Source organism: Pan paniscus, chromosome 1, assembly GCF_029289425.2.
Source record: "Pan paniscus chromosome 1, NHGRI_mPanPan1-v2.0_pri, whole genome shotgun sequence".
Taxonomy (NCBI): domain Eukaryota; kingdom Metazoa; phylum Chordata; class Mammalia; order Primates; family Hominidae; genus Pan; species Pan paniscus.
In genome coordinates, this window is record NC_073249.2 from 22,669,740 (window position 1) to 22,684,800 (window position 15,061).

General features: G+C 41.8%; 1 long non-coding RNA gene across 1 annotated transcript in view; it reads left to right on the top strand.

Moving 5' to 3' along the window:
- The first annotated feature begins 8 nt into the window (after nucleotides 1-8).
- LOC117977320 (uncharacterized) overlaps nucleotides 9-15,061 on the top strand; it is an 81,522-nt gene continuing 66,469 nt past the window's right edge. The window contains exons 1-2 of the long non-coding RNA XR_004668434.2: nucleotides 9-144; nucleotides 8,725-8,893. This is a non-coding gene — a long non-coding RNA (uncharacterized LOC117977320). The remainder of the gene's footprint in view (nucleotides 145-8,724; nucleotides 8,894-15,061) is intronic.

A 15,061-nucleotide genomic window follows, 5' to 3' on the forward strand; every position in this document is an offset into this window, starting at 1 on the left:
CTGGAGTCCCGGGCGCGCGGGGAGGGTGGCCTTCACGCCGCGTGGATGACAGGGTCATCCCGACGTCGGAACTAAGCGACGACCTTAGAAGGAGTGGAGGCCGGGCCTGTCATCTTCCTGCGGGCCTGGCAGCAGCGTGGGGCGGTAGGACATAGGCTTCGAGGACACTCTTTCTTGTAGTTTTAGGTCCACATCCCCTCCTCCTCCCGGCTGTTCTCACATTAAAGGAGCACTAATGGCCCGATGTGAGCTAACACCATGAGAATGTTCCTGGTCTGTTCCCTAGGGCGCTTCAGAGCCACCAGGAGCTCTGCATAAAATTGAACAGGAATAAATTGCTGCCTGACCTGAGAATTGGCCTAGAGGGTTGTGGTTCCAGGATTTGGGGTCTGTGGGGTAGGTTGAGATTGTCAATAATTTGGCGTTGTCTGAGTAGTTTTACTTTTTTTTTTTTTTAACTTAAGGTGAAATTCACATAACATAAAATTTACCATTTTAAAGTGGGCATTTCAGTGGCATTTAGTGAATTCACAATGCTGAGCAACCACCACCTCTGTCTAGTTCCAAAACATTTTCCTCATTCCGAAAGAAAAACCCCATACCCATTGAGACGTTTCTTCCCAATGCCCTCTTCCCCCAGCCCCTGGCAATTACCAGTCTACTTCTGTCTCTATATTTACTTACTTTAGATACTTCATATAAACGGAATCACAGTGTGTGGACTTTTGTGTCTTTCACTTAGCATGTTTTCAAGGTTCATCCTCAGGTAGCATGTAACAGACTTTATTCCTTTTTATGACTGAATAGTGTTTGTGTGTGTATATGTATATGTGTGTGCGTGTGTGTGTGTGTATCATGTATGCCACAGTTTATTCATCTATGGACATTGGGGCTGTTTGCATCTTTTGGCTTTGTGAATAATGCTACTATGAACATGCATGTACATGTATTTGTTTGAGAGCCCATTTTTATTTGGGGAGGGTACATACATAGGGGTTGAATTGTTGGATCGCATGGTAATTCAATTTTTTTTTTTTTTTGAGACAGAGCCTTGCTCTGTTGCCCAGCCTAGAGTGCAGTGGCCGCAATCTTGGCTCACTGCAACCTCTGCCTCCCAGGTTCGAGCAATTCTCTTGCCTCGGCCTCCTGAGTAGCTGGAGTTACAGGTGTGTGCCACCACATCTGGCTAATTTTTGTATTTTTAGTAGAGATGGGGTTTCACCATGTTGGCCAGGCTGGTCTTGATCCTGAACTCAAATTATCTGCCTGCCTTGGCCTCCCACAGTGCTGGATTACAGGCATGAGCCACCGTGCCCAGCCTTCAGTGTTTAACTATTTGAGGAACCCCAAGTGGTTTCCACGATGGCTGAACCATTTTATATTCCTACCAGCAATGTACAGGATTCCAATTTCTCCACATCCTCACCAACACTTGTTATTTTCCATTTTATTGTTATCCTAGTAGGTGTGCAGGGGTACCTCATTCTGGTTTTGGTTTACATTTTCCTAATAACTAATGCTGTTAAGCATTCTCCTTTTCATGTGTTTGTTGGCCATCTGTATATCTTCTTTGGAGACATGTCTATTCAAGTCCTTTGCCCATTTTAAAATTGGGTTGTCTTTTTGTTGTTGGGTTGTAAGAGTTCTTCTGGATACTAGACCCTTATCAGATATATGCTTTGCAAATATTTCTCTCCCATTCTGTAATTGTCTTTTTCACTTTCTGATGTCCTTTCATGCACATAAAACTTTAATTTTGATGAAGTTCAGCTTAACTGTTTTTTCTTTTGTTGTTTGTGCATTTGGTGTCCTGTGTGAGATATCATTGTCAAATCCAAGGTTGTGAAGATTTACTCCTGTGTTTTCTTCTAAGAGTTTTATAGTTTTAGCTCCTATATTTAGGTTGTTGATCCATTTTAAGATAATTTTTGTATGTAGTGTGAGGTTAGGGTCCAAGTTCATTGTTTTGCATGTGGACTTCTAGTTGTCCCAGCACCATTAGTTGAAGAGATTGTCCTTTTCCTATTGAATTGTCTTGGCTTCTTGTCAAAAATCAATTGGCCATAGATGGATGGGGAAAACCAAATATTTTTAAAGAGCTGTTTAAATGCAGATTAACCCTGGATGGAACTGGGGCAGGCCAGCATTTTGGCTAAGAAAATAATGGTCCAAATAATGATCTTTGATAAATTTGAGAAATTAATTACATTTAACAGAATTATAAAAATAATCGATTCTTGGAAAAGGAAGGACACCTGAAGGTCACAAAGTCCAACTCTAACTGATGCATATGAGCCCTTGCTACAGAATTCCTGAGAAATAACTCCCCAACCTGGTTTGTTGTTGTTGTTGTTTTGAAACAGGGTCTTGCTTTTTCGCCCAGGCTGGAGTGCAGTGGCACGATCTCAGATCACTGCAACCTCTGCCTCCCAAGTTCAAGTGATTCTCTTGCCTCAGCCTCCCAAGTTAGCTGGAATTACAGGTATGTGCCACCCTGCCCAGCTAATTTTTGTAATTTTAGTAGAGAGGGGTTTTTTGCCATGTTGACCAGGGTGGTCTCGAATTCCTGACCTGAAGTGACCCTCCCGCTTCGGTCTCCTGAAGTGCTGGGATTAGATTACAGGCATGAGCCACCGCGCCCATCCCTGATTGGTTGTTGTTGTGTTGTTGTTATTTAGCTTTCAGTGTTGCACTTGATAGGCTGAATTTCCCCTAATGTGAAGAGGCTGCATATGCCCTAAGGTGAAGCATAATGACTCAATAAATGAGTTAGGAAGTTGTGATATAATAAAAATAAATATTTGGTCTTTATCCCCGTTCCTGGCACAAGCTTCTAAAACCTTTGGAATCTCAGGTGTGATGAATGTTGTTGGTATGCTAATGAAATGACTGGTGGCTGGGGACCCCTGACTAGCTTCAGGATAGGAGCTGGTGGCCAGAAAGACTAAGGCATGATCTAAACAAACAGAAGACTGCAGCCCTTAATAAGCATTAACAGGATCTGATTTCCAGAGTTACCACATTATAATATTCAAAATGCCCAGGTTTTTTTTTCTTTCAATCAGCTTTTTCAGGTTGAAGTGCCCAGTTTTTTTTTTTTTTTTTTTGAGACGGAGACTCGCACTGTCACCAGGGCTGGAGTGCAGTGGCGCGATCTCAGCAGCCTGCAACTTCCGCCTCCCAGGTTCAAGCGATTCTCCTGCCTCAGCCTTCCGAGTTGCTGGGATTACAGGCACCCACCACCACACCCAGCTAATTTTTTGTATTTTTAGTAGAGACAGGGTTTCATTATGTTGGCCAGGATGGTCTCGAATGCCTGACCTTGTGACCCACCCACCTCGGCATCCCAAAGTGCTGGGATTACAGGCGTGAGCCACCATACCAGGCCCGAAGTGCCCAGTTTTTAACCAAAAAGTAAATAAATAAATAAAACAGGAAGCATACCAAGAAAAAAGAGAAGTACAACCCATTCACAGGAAAAATAAATTGACAGAAACCATCCCTGGGGAAGCCTAGACATTGAACTTGCTAGACAAAGACTTTTATTTAAATGTTTAAAAGTTTACTTAAACGTTTATTTAAATGGTCTTAAATATGCTTAACTAACTAAAGGAAACCATGGACAAAGAACTAAAGGAAGCCAGGTAAACAATAAATGTATAAACAGAATATCAGCAAAGAGACAAATTATGAAAAATAAACCAAATCAAAATTCTGGAGCTGAAAAGTACAATAGCTGAAATGAAAATTTTGAAAAGATGAACAACACTGACAAATCTTTAGCTAGACTGAGAAATAAAGAGTAAAGATGCAAATAACTAAAATCAGACATGAAAGTAGGGGCATCACTATGGACCTTACAGGAAAAAAAAAAAAAAAAAGCATTTTAAGTGAATACTGTGAACAACTGTACACAAATGACCAAAACTGACTCAGGAAGAAATAAATCTGAACAAGCTAGGAAAAGTAAAGAGATTGAATCCAATAAGAGGTTGAATCAGTAAGGCCAGGCACGATGGCTCAAGCCTGTAATCCCAGCACTTTGGGAGGCTGAGACGGGCAGATCACGAGGTCAGGAGATTGAGACCATCCTGGCTAACACAGTGAAACCCCATCTCTACTAAAAAAAAAAAAAAAAAAAGCCGGGTGTGGTGGCTGGCGCCTGTAGTCCCAGCTACTCAGGAGGTTGAGTCGGGAGAATAGCATGAACCCGGGAGGCGGAGCTTGCAGTGAGCCGAGATTGAGCCACTGCACTCCAGTCTGGGTGACAGAGCGAGACTCCATCTCAAAAAAAAAAAAAAAAAAAAAAAGGTTGAATCAGTAATCAAAAACCTCCCCTAAAGCAGGACCAGATGGCTTCAGCTTGGTGAATTTTCTGCCAAACCTTTAAAGAAAAATTAACACCAATTCTCAAACTCTACTAAGAAATAGAAGAGGAAGGAATACTTCTCTGAACTATTTTTTCTCACAACACTTCTGACACCAAGTGTGTGGTTTTTTTATTCCACACAAAAACAATTCTCCAGACACCAAGTGTGTGTCCTACAATTCAATTCAATTCTGATAATATGTACCTGAAGTTAGCAGAAGCTCCCCAGACTTAGCCATTTGGGGGTGTTTATGGAAGTTTTATTGCGTAGGCACCATTGATTGATCAACATCATTGGCCATAAAATCATTGACCCAGGAGGTCAAGGGGTAGGGCTGAACAGTCCAGCCCTCTTTGCCTGGCAAGTTCAATGTCTAGGCTTCCTCACGGATGGCTTCTGTCCGTTTCTTTTTCCTGTGAATGGGTTATACTGTTCTTTTTTTCTTGGTATGCCTTCTAATTTTTTTTGCTGCTGTTAAAAACGACATTTCAACCTGAGGAAGCTGATTGAAAGAAAAAAACTGGTCATTTTGAATATTATAATGTGATAACTCTGGAAATCAGATTCTTTGCCCTTTGCAAGATTTGCTGTTATTGCTTATTAAGGGCTGCAGTCTTCTTTGTTTAGTGACATTTCCATATGATTTTTGCAGACTGCATTCTTTATATGTAGACACTGAAGTCTTTGCTCTGTTACCTCAGTGGTCAGCCACAGTTGACACAGATTTCCTTAAATACCTGGACTAAAAACACCTGGACCAAACACAAAAGAAAAATCTTCTGATCTTGGCAGATTGGCTCTGAGCTGAGGCATTCCTTAGACACTTAGCCAAGCCACTCTTTCCATTTTCCCTAGACTTTACCTCCTGCTTGCATGGAATACAAAGATCAGCCACAGGTGCAAGCCTAGGGTCCTCTTAGATCTTTTCTGAGCATGTGTCCAGCCCTGGACATGTGCATTGCAGCCTGGGTTCCCTGGTATATGCAGTAGCCCTTCAACGACCTTCTTTACCCAAGCATCTTCCTCCTCAGCCTCCTCCTTCCCAGGATTTTTGGTCTATGTGCTGCATGACCCATCTGCTGTTCCTTGCTCCAGACAGCTATGGGGAGTTTATGTCTTTAAATGTTTTCAACAGGCTGGGCACGGTGGCTCACATCTGTAATCCCAGCACTTTGGGAGGCCAAGGTGGGTGGATCACCTGAGCTCAGGAGTTTGAGACCCGCCTGCCCAACATGGTAAAACCCCGTCTGTATTAAAAATACAAAAATTAGGCAGGCATGGTGGTGGGCGCCTGTAATCCCAGCAACTTGGGAGGCTGAGGCTGGAGAATTGCCTGAACTCAGGAGGCGGAGGTTGCAGTGAGCTGAGATCGTGCCATTGCACTCCAACCTGGGTGACGAGAGTGAATCTCTGTCTCAAAAACAAACAAGATGCCACCTGGGGAGGTGCACCAGCCTGAGGGGTTGAAGAAAAGACAAGCCTCTGCACCAGTCCCCCAGGGAACTGCCAGGCATGTCAAAATGCACAATCACAATTACTTGAGAACAAAGTCCATATTGCTCACCCTGGCACCAGCAAGCTACATGAGGAATGTTTAGTCCTCTCCCTGAATCCTAGGTACATGGACAACTGCCCATAAGCCACTGCACTCAGAAATCCCTCAGACTATTTTAGGTGAAGCCCTGTAACTAAGTTCCAGGTAATCGGATGGAAGAAGAGGCATGTCTTTTTTGTCATTCCGCTTCCTTTCGAGAATATGGAGATGATAGCCAGAGCTCAGGTAGCCATGCTGGGCCATGAAGACCATGAGGACGGTGAAGCCACAAAATGGAAGGAGCTGTGTCCTCAATTGTGGAGCCACTAGCTTGGCATTGCCTAATTCCTTACTTGGTTTCATGGAGGGAAAACCACTTTTATCTTGTTTAAGCCATTGTAATTTTGTGATTCCCTCACATACAGTTAAATCAAAGCTTGCTTGCACACACGGCCTTTCCAGCCACATTCCTCCTACGCTGTATGCCCCACTAGCTATGCTCAATGCCATGCAGCTCTCTCTGCTTCCATTTCTTTGCACAGCGTTTACTGGGAGTTATCAGGAGGGTCTTCTTCACTTGTCTCCCTCACTACCCATGAGTGTCTTGTCTCTGTCTTGGATTCCTTATTTTAATTCTTGGAGGAACTCAGGGAGAGGAGGGCATTATTGCTTTTTTACACATGGGAAAATGGAGGTTTACAAAGACAAAATTGTTTCCCAATTGTGCTTGGATAATGAGTAGCAGAACCAGATGTGGAACTCAAGTCCCTCTGGCCCAATGCAGTGGCTGGCCCTCTCCTTCACTTTGAAGGTCCCATGGCAGTGCATGCACTGGGGCTGTGGCTGAGGGATCTTTGATGAATTCATTCCCTTTGCGGTTTTCCTTTGAGGTTGTCAGCTGCTTTTCACATGCTGATTTGTGAGGGATGAGTAAACTTCTTCCTGGGCCTGGCCTCAGTTCAGGAGGGATGGCCTCTGCTTCGGGTTTTGGTGTTCAGAGCATGGTGTTTTCTTTTAACACACTCTAGGGTCCCAACCCTGCTTAGCAGACAGCGTGGGGGAACGGAACCTGTGTGAATGTTAGAACCAGATGGACCCAGGTCTGAAATCTGTCTCTTCTACTTATTTGTTGCCTGACCCAGGGTGATTTCTTAACCTTGCTGGGCCTCAGTTTTCCCACCTGTGAGAGGATAGGATGATATCTCTCAGAGGTTTATAGAGAGAATTAAAGAGAAACCAGTCAAAATGACAGGATTATGGCAGGCACTCTACAAATTTTAGTTGTCTTCCTTCTCCTACTTCTCCTCTCATTTGAGGTAGGAGCTTTGTTTGGTTTTGTTTGACATTGAAATGATAGACTATATTATTGTTCACAAATTTGGAAGCCTTGCTTCACATGAAAAAAAAAATAGAAGAGTAGATGAAGCCAAGTGTGGTGACTCATGCCTGTAAGTCCCAGCTACTTAGGAGTCTGAGGTGGGAGGATCACTTGAGCTTAGGAGTTTGAGTCCAGCCTGGGCAACATAGTGAGACCTCTGTCTCTAAAAAAAGAAGAGTAGATAAGTGCTAGCAATATCTGACATAAGATTGCCATGGAGTGAGCCTGAAGTAGTTTCTTTTGAGCCATGCAGAACCACATTCCATGTCAACAATAGTCTCACCAGTAGGGTTCCAGGGCAGGGTCAGTCCAACATGCATGAAACCCAGCCATAGCATAGGCACTAGGGACACATCCCTAGGGTTTGCCAGTCATGTGTGACACTGGGGACAGAAGGGATGCTTAAAGGACACCTTAAAGCAGCTCTTTCTTTGCTAGAGCTTTTGCCAGCGTGTCTGGGAGTTGGCATCAATCATCTGAAAGATTCTGGTCAACTCACCTAATGACACTTACCACCACATTTTTCCAGCATTTTCTCTGTATTATGGGATGATTTAATCTTTCTATGGAGGATGTTTATGTGATTTTGAGACACTCTTAGGATGGGTCTGCTCTTACCATTTCAAAAATTTAAGCCAGCAATCCTCAACCTTCTTGGCTTCATAACCTCTATACTCGTTAAAACTAATTCAGAACTCCAAAAGCTTTTGTTTATGTGGTTTATGTTTACCAATACTTAACCATATGCTGTGGTTTGGATGTGGTTTGTCCCTGTGAAAACTCACCTTGAATTGCCAGTGTAGCGGTGTTGGGAGGTAGGGCATATCAGAGGTGATTAGCTCGTTAAGATGGACTTCTTGTGAGACCGGGCTAGTTCTTGCAGAACTGAACTAGTTACCATGATAGTGGGTTGTTATAACGCGAAGCTGCTCCTTGTTTTTGGTCCCTTTTTTGTACATGCCTGCTTCTCCCTCTGCTTCTCCACCATGTTATGATGCAGCGGGAAGCCCTCACCAGAGGCCAGGCAGATGTGGGCGCCATGCTTCTTGAACTTCCAGCTCCAGAATCATAAGCCAAAAAAACCTCTTTTCTTTATAAATTACCCAGCCTCAGGTATTCTGTTATAGCAACATTAAGTGGACCAAGATACCATGTTAGAAAGCAAAACTGAGAAATTTTTTAAAAATATTCACTCACTTTAGAATGACAAACCCATTATGTGTTAAGATATGACATTCTAATGAAAAATATATTTTGCAAACAAATTTAGTGGGAAGAATGGTACTGTTTCACATTCATGGTGAGCAGTTACGGCCCTCAATTCTGTCCACACCTTAATACTCTGAACCTATAAAACATGTTATTTTACGTGGCAAAAGGGACATTACAGATATGATTAGGTTTAACAATTTTGAGATGGGAGATTATCTTTCATTATCCAGGTGGACCCAATCTAATCATCAGCTCCTGAAAAGTGGAAAACCTTTTCCAACTGGTGAGAGGGAGACGTGACAGTGAAGGCTCAGAGGGAGATGCACTATTGCTGGCCTTGAAGATTGAGGATGGAGTCGAGAGCTAAGGAATGAACAGGACCTCCAGAAGCTAGAAAAGGTAAGGAAACAGATTCTTCATTAGAGCCTCCAAAAGGGAACACAGCTCTGGGATACCTTGATGGTAGCTCAGTGAGAACCCATGTCACACTGCGGACCTATGGAGCTGTACGAGAATACATTTGTGTTGTTAAGCCACTGTGGTTTGTGGTAATTTTTAATGGTAGCAATAGAAAAACTAATACAAGGCCAGGTGCAGTGGCTCACACCTGTAATCCCAGCACTTTGGGAGGCCAAGTTGGGTGGATTGCTTGTGGTCAGAAGTTCAAGACCAGCCTGGCCAACATGGTGAAACCTCGTGTCTACTAAAAATACAAAAATTAGCTGGGTGTGGTGGCGCATGCCTGCAATCCCAGCTACTCAGGAGGCTGAGGCAGGAGAATCACTTGAACCCGGGAGTCAGTGGTTACAGTGAGCTGAGATCACGCCATTGCACTCCAGCCTGGGTGACAGACAGAGACGCTGTCTCAAAAAAAAAGGAAAAATTAATCCGACAATTTTACAAATCTCTTTATTGTCTGGCTAAACCAAAGACCATTGGATTCTTGCACCTGCTTCTGCATTCAATCTGTTGTGATATGATGCTTTGGTTGAAGTATATGAAGAAAATTTGGCCTTATGTAGATTTATAGTTGAAAACCATAGGAGTATTTTAATAGCCTTTTCAGATCATTGTGGATTATTCTTTGATATAACACCACATTTAGCAGTTGTAATTTCTTAAAGTTTAGTTGCAATGTAGAACATGAAATCATATCAACAAACTTTTCATATCTGTTACATTAATACCCATTGGCCCATCTTGCAATTTGAATGGATCTTTTACTTATGCATTATTTTGTAACATGATGTACTGGTCATTTGGAAAACACTGATTCACTAAGTTATGCAGATCTTCCAACTGTTGACACGTTTCATTATACAAGATAAAAAAGATCACATTCATTAAAGTCAATCTTATCCAAAGATATAGAGAAGCTATTAAACTCATAATGGCAGATACAAGTTTTCCAGAATTCTCACTTTCATTTGAAAGCTCAAATTTTATCCTTGGCAACAAATAGCATCAGTTGTTTCCCTTGAAGTGACAGGCTCACTTTGTTCATTTTTCAGAAAATGTCTGCCAAATACACAAGTCTGAATCACTTCAGGTTGTCCGTCATATTTTCAATATGGTGCTCTATGCAAAAAACAATACAGGTTACGACTCACAAAATGACGTAAGTGCTTTTCTTGGAGACAACCAAGATACTTCAAATTGTAGCAGAAATGCTTTATGCCTACGTCCCGTGGCATCACACACAATATTAAAAACAGTAGAGGATCAAGGGCAGAGATTAGATGGAATTAATAATTTTTACTGCTTTATTAAGTACATTCTCAACTGAGACTGCCATTTAAAAAAAATCACCAATTTCATAGCAGTGAAGAATGCAGCATCGACTACTCTGTTTGGCGTCACAGAGTTTGTTCATGCTAAGGCGTCAGCAGTTTTACCCAACACTGATTTTGTTCCATCAGTGCACATATCAACATAGTGAAAATGAGTGATAACAAAGTCTTAATATTATTATGAAAACCATTTTGCCCACACAGACCCTGGGGGTCTGCAGACCACACTTTGAGAACTGCTTGTTTATGCCATTTTATCTAAGGACATCTCCACCTTCATTCCATATTTCTATGATGTGTAGTGCATGGGCTTAGCATTTTGGTGTCTGTTTCTGTAAACCATCGCAAAGATGTGCACACCCACTTTATTGTCATATTCTAACGAGATTTATGAAATTCACAACACGTACTTTGTAGACAATTTGGCAAATGTTTTTCTTTTAAAAATTCCTTGGCTTTCTCTGCATTTTCTTGGGTTCTGTGTGCTACTATACACATGTTGATTTATGAAGGGAAGTAGTAGCTCTCAGATGGTTATTCCCACTTAGCCAGAAATTACTTTGTTGACAGTGGAGAGAAAAGAAGTAATGCATACATCTGGATAACACTTTTAGTTTCATTACATTTTGTTTGCTTCCACATCTAAATTATGAGATAATATTGTATTACGCTAATTAGCATTCATGATTTTTTCTGGCTTTACAGATTTTGTTTCTATGGTAAAGCGATACACATTCATTAAAGAAAACTTAGATATTCTAGGCCAGGTGCAGTGGCTCACGCCTATAACCCAGCACTTTGGGAGGCCAAGGTGAGCAGATCACAAGGTCAGGAGTTTGAGACCAGCCTGGCCAACATGGTGAAACCTCGTCTCTACTAAAAATACAAAGTTAGCCTGGCATTGGTGGCACATGCCTGTAGTCCCAGCTACTCGGGAGGCTGAGGCAGGAGAATCACTTGAGCCTGGGAGGCAGAGATTGCAGTGAGCCGGGATCACACCACTGCACTCCAGCCTGGGCGACAGAGCGAGACTCTGTCTCAAAAAGAAAAAAAAAAAAAGAGCTGGGTGCGGTGGCTCACACCTGTTATCCCAGCATTTTGGGAGGCCAGGTGGGCGGATCACGAGGTCAGGAATTAGATACCAGCCTGACCAACATGGTGAAACCGTCTCTACTAAAAATACAAAAATTAGCTTGGCATGGTGGTGCATGCCAGTAATCCCAGCTACTCAGGAGGCTAAGGCAGGAGAACTGCTTGAACCCAGGAGGCGGAGGTCATAGTGAGCCGAGATCGCGCCACTGCACTCCAGCCTGGGCAACAGAGTAAGACTCCATCTCAAAAAAAAAGCAACAACAACAACAAAAACTTAGATATCCTAAGCAGTATAAAGAAGAAAATAATAGTTTCATTTTCCAAAGATGACCAAAAATAATATTTTGGTGCATTTCCTTCCAACCTATATCAAAAATACAGTATGTAGAGCATTTTGTAGCCTGCCTTTCCCCCTTGACATTGCATTTTATGCATGTATTATTGTGTAGTCTTTATAAACATTATTTGAAATAATGTAAGAGAGCTGGGCACAGTGGCTCACGCCTGTAATCCCAGCAGTTTGGGAGGCTGAGGCGGGCAGACCATGAGATCAAGGAGATTGAGACCATGCTGGCTAACACAGTGGAAACCCATCTCTACTAAAAATACAAAAAATTAGCTGGGCATGGTGGCACGTGCCTGTAGTCCCAGCTACTCGGGAGGCTGAGGCAGGAGAATTGCTTGAACCCAGGAGGCAGAGGTTGCAGTGAGCCGAGATCACATCATTGCACTCCAGCCTGGGTGACACAGTGAGACTCCATCTCAAAAAAAAAGAAATAGTGAAAAAGTATTCCAAAGAATAGATACACCACACTATAACCATATACTCACTGTTGTGCTTATTAAAGATTATTTCCAGTTAAAAAAATTTTAGGCCATAGATTTCTTTTTCCGTATTTAGATTTCTTTCTAAATCTGCCAAAGTAAAATTATTGGGGTCTATAAAAACACTGTTTTTCTACTCAAAACACTTCTGACCAACCATATGGGGATTTTCCCCACTCTTAATCATTTCTTCAACTCTCTGTACACCAGTTGGGTGTCCTGACATTCAGTTCAATTCTGACACTACCTACCTGGAGTTAGTGCACACCTCCCAGGCCCCACAGACTGCCCATACTTCAGAGCCAAGCATAAGACACAGGCCTCTGATACTTCTGACCAACTTGACTACAAATTGGCAGTTCCCACAGCCTCCTCTTCAGGTTTGAGAGTTTGCTGTAACAGCTCACAGAAGTCAGGGGAAACATTACTTACGTCTCCTGGTTTTGTAGAAAGGATTCAGATGTACAGCCAGATGGAGAGGTGCCTAGGGTGAGGTGGGAAGGGTCCTGAGCACAGGAGCTTCTGTCTCCATGGAGTTGGGGTACACCTCCCTCCTGGCACGTGGATGTGTTGAGCATCCTGGAAGCTCTCGGAACTCTTCAGATTAGGGATTTTGGTGTAGGCTTCAGTTCATAGGCATGATCCATTGTGCATTCAGTCACCAGCCTCACTCTCCTCCCTTGAGGATGGGGGGATAGGGCTGAAAAGTTCCAAGCTCCTAACCATGTCTTGGTCTTTCTGGTGCCAGGTGCCCACCCAGGAGCCCACCAAGAGTCACCTCATTAGAACAAAAGATCCTTCTATCACCCAGGAAATTCTAAGGGTTTTAGATATGTATCAGGAATTGGGGGCAGAGATCAATATATTTTTTCTTATGTCGCATGGGGCTTTTGAAGTATATTCTCAAACTGCTTTTCAAAAGACTTGAATTAAGGTTTACTCCCCTGCAGGAGGGTATGAGAGTGTCTCTATCCTGGCCATTATTAAATGTTTCAGTTTTTTATAAAACTGCTCATTTGAAAGATTCATAAAAACCTGTGTTTTAATTTCCATTGAATACTAGGAAGTATGAATTTTTCCTATGTTTGTTTACCAGTTTCATGTTCTCCTTTGTGAAAGACCCATCATGGCCCTCACCTGTGTATATTTTGGTTTCTTGATGCTTTTCTTAGTAATTTATGTAAACTTTTTATGATAAAGATGTTCGCCCCATTTCGGTATTTACTATAAATATTTTCTGAGCTAACACAAAGAATCAAATTAAACCAGATTTACACAAAGCAGAGATTGTTCCAGTATTTATATATTTTAGGGAGACATGAAACATCAATCAATATATGTAAGAAGTACATTGGTTGGTCTGGAAAGGCAGGACAACTTGAAGCAAAGGCAGGAAGACTCAAAGTGGGGAAGGAGCTTCCAGGTCACACATAGGGTGAAACATAAGCGGTTGCATTCTTTTGAGTTTTTGATAAGTCTTTCCAAAGCAAGTAATCAGAATATGCATCTATCTCTGTGAGCAGAGGAATGACTTTGAAGAGAATGGGAGGCAGATTTGCCCTGAGTGGTTCCCAGCTTGAAGGGGCCCAAGATACTTTCCTTTCACATTTCCCAACTTTTCTAAAATCTTTTCGAGAAAGCATTTTGCAAGAAAATTAGTCTCTGGTCTCAGGTTTCATCTGATCTCTCATGGCTGGGATGGTTTATTCCTAGACGAGCAGGTGCTGAAAGCTCATTTTTAGCAGATTGTGAAGTCTAGTGTCCTCTGAAGAGAAAATAGGAGGAGGAAGGGAGAAAAACAACAACAAACAAAAGAACAATCCTGCAAAATTGATACAGGCCACATTCCTCTGAAGTCTATACATCAGTAGGCAGGTATGAAAGTGTCTTATGTATGTAAATAGGTTGCTGTTATTTTCTTCTGAAGTTTAAGTTCTCTAGTTTCAGTTCGCAGGGCTTTAAGAAAGCACAGCTTAGCTTTCAGTGATTCCCAATTAGGAAAAATGGGAAAAAAAGAAGGAGAAAAAGAAAAAATAATTGAAAACATTATTTTGAAGACTTGTAGCCAAGAAAAAATTTAGAATTCAACCCAAACTGTAGAAATAATAAAAATTGAAAAACATTAGGCAGGATTAGAATCTAACAACAGGTGTACTATACTTTTTGAAACATAAGTTTTCTCTCTCCAGTTTCCCTTGCTGAAGACAAATCATGGTAGGACTGGTTTGCCTTATTATACTTGGCCTAATTATTTGTATACAGTGCAGCAAGAATAATTATTTTTTAATAGTTTTTTAATTGGCTTTGATGGAACTTTGTTCCACAGAAGGGATATCAGATAAGACTTTTTTAAAGCCAAGCCCAGTCGTGGATTTGCGCATCAAATATCAATGAGTTGGGTGAATTTCCTCTCCTGTTGAGGTTCCAAGATAAACCTGGGGCTTCTGGACTTGTTAGAAAGTGACATTCTTTACTTACCACAGGTCAGAAACCTTGTACAGGCACTGCGTACACAAAATATGAGGCCAGTTTTGCCACGGGCTTTATTTCCTCCATAAGCCAAGTTGATTCCTTAAAGTAAAGTACACTATTCCAGTCAAAGCCTTGGTAAAATAACCAGTTTCTCCAATTGTGTCCTGTTACAAATGAAAACAGATTTTTATTGCACTTATGCAAATAACTGTATTGCCATAAGTTACGAATACTCATAGTTTCCAAATTCTGTGGATATCAAGTAGAGAGAAACAAATATGCTCCAAATTTTGTTCATGAGAATATACTAAATTGTTAAAAGCTGTCGATAGCTCAAAAGAAAAGTTTTAGACTCAGAAAAGACAAAGGATCAGCTAACTTTTTTTTT